Here is a 2092-nt window from a genome sequence, read left to right as displayed (position 1 = left end):
TGGTTTAATAGATATGAATTTGCTTTTAATAATACATATGGACTCAGCCTAGAGAGCTGACCTTAGACCTCCTACTTGCAATTCACATCTGGTTTAATATATGTGTTATGAATTTGTTTTTACTAAGACATACAAACTCATACGACTTAGATAAGTAGGATTCATTTATAAGAGACCACCTAATTTTGGTATCATTTCATTTACATTTACATTTATTTTTGGTGCAGTTGGAGATCTTAACCATTTAATATCTGCAACAATGAGTGGATGTACATGCTGCTTGCGGTTCCCTGGACAGTTAAACTCTGATTTGCGTAAACTTGCAGTTAACCTGATTCCATTCCCTCGCTTACACTTCTTTATGGTGGGATTTGCTCCCTTGACATCTAGAGGATCCCAAGTATACCGCTCCCTCACTGTGCCTGAACTTACACAGCAAATGTGGGATGCCAAGAACATGATGTGTGCAGCTGACCCTCGACATGGGCGTTACCTGACAGCCTCTGCTATGTTCCGTGGACGTATGAGCACAAAAGAAGTAGATGAACAAATGTTGAATGTTCAAAACAAAAATTCCTCTTATTTTGTGGAGTGGATACCAAACAATGTGAAGTCCAGTGTTTGTGACATTCCTCCAAAAGGTCTTAAGATGGCATCCACCTTCATTGGAAACTCTACTTCAATTCAAGAAATGTTCAGGCGAGTCAGCGAACAATTCACTGCCATGTTTAGGAGAAAAGCATTTTTGCACTGGTACACTGGTGAGGGCATGGATGAGATGGAATTCACAGAGGCAGAGAGTAACATGAATGATTTGGTGTCAGAGTATCAGCAGTATCAAGATGCAACTGCTGATGATGAGGCCGAGTACGAAGAAGAAGAGGCGGTTTAAACCTTGTTTTTTAGTTTATAAAGAGCCGAATCTGGAGCTTACCTTGTTAGTCCTTCTTGGAAATGGCTCATTCAGCATATCACTTCATAATGATTGAAAGTTGGTCTGTGCCAGATGTCATGGTTTTGGTTGAATTAAGGCCTAGAAGATGCTGTGTTTAGAATGAGTGGTTGGATTTCGTTTCGTTATTCACAATCTTAAAATTGTATGTGTTGCGTTATGTAATGTGTTTGAGTCTAGTTTGTTGCCCTCCTATAATTAAATAGTGGCTGCTCTGTTTAGTGCCTGATTTTCGTGATGTATTCTCTTATCAATGTAAAATGCCATATATATTTTCATTCTTCCTGGGGTTGAGAATGGAATAATGATAAAGAGTGTCAGGAATTAATAATTTGAATTGACTTGATTGTGTAAATCTGGATGAATGCTACTGTTGTATACAAAAATTAAATGGTAGAATGATGAAAACGATGATCTATGGCTCTTAGGATTTATGATTGTCTTGAGGTATTGAGGAACCAGTAATAAAATCATTGTCTACCTTCGGGGTATGATCCTTTAGATGTTACATTCCTTTTTTTCCACCGTAAAAACAATTGCTCCAGAGTTTAAGGGTATATAAGTATTTTTTTGTGGTTTAGATTTACTAAATACAGCAGTAACCTACTCTTTCTTTTCCCTTGTAAATGCAACTGCTCTTTTCAGCTTCTTCAAATGATGTAATATATTTTACATTTTAATTTAAAATTACCTAGGTTGGCACCAATTTTTAAATTAGTTGCAGTAGGGCGGTCTCCTGTTATTCATTAAATTAATACAAGTATAAATCAGAATCGGACAAGTAGAAATTTACTCTTATTGATTTTCAGGTTTTTATAAAGGGTTAAATTACAGTAAATTTCTGGTTAAGATTCAAGCCATTCACTGGATTGTGCACATTTACCTAGCCATGCCCAAGTTTTTTTGAAAATTTATAGACACTTTAATTTGGTCTGTCCAGCTATTTTTATTTAATATATTCTGCCTTTTTCCAGAGGAAAAAAACGCTGGCTTCTATATATATTAAAAGTCCAGTACATACAAACTGATATAAATATATCGATCCATGCATCATAGCAATAATATAAAAAAACTGCACAGTGCCAAGAGGCAATAGTTGCAAGTTACCCATATATACTAAAACTAGTAGCAAATATAGAT

The 2092-nt window shown here is 35.8% G+C and overlaps 1 pseudogene; it reads right to left on the bottom strand.

Annotated features, from left to right (window-relative positions):
• Positions 1 to 489: 489 nt before the first annotated feature.
• Positions 490 to 807, bottom strand: LOC149219011 (uncharacterized; annotated as a pseudogene).
• Between the last annotated feature and the right edge of the window lie 1285 nt (positions 808 to 2092).

This window comes from Pinus tabuliformis, chromosome Q (genome assembly GCF_031772625.1).
Source record: "Pinus tabuliformis cultivar Carrire ecotype Pingquan chromosome Q, CPIR1, whole genome shotgun sequence".
Lineage (NCBI taxonomy): Eukaryota > Viridiplantae > Streptophyta > Pinopsida > Pinales > Pinaceae > Pinus > Pinus tabuliformis.
Note: the sequence above shows the minus strand (reverse complement) of the source record. Positions and strands in the feature narration are given on the sequence as shown.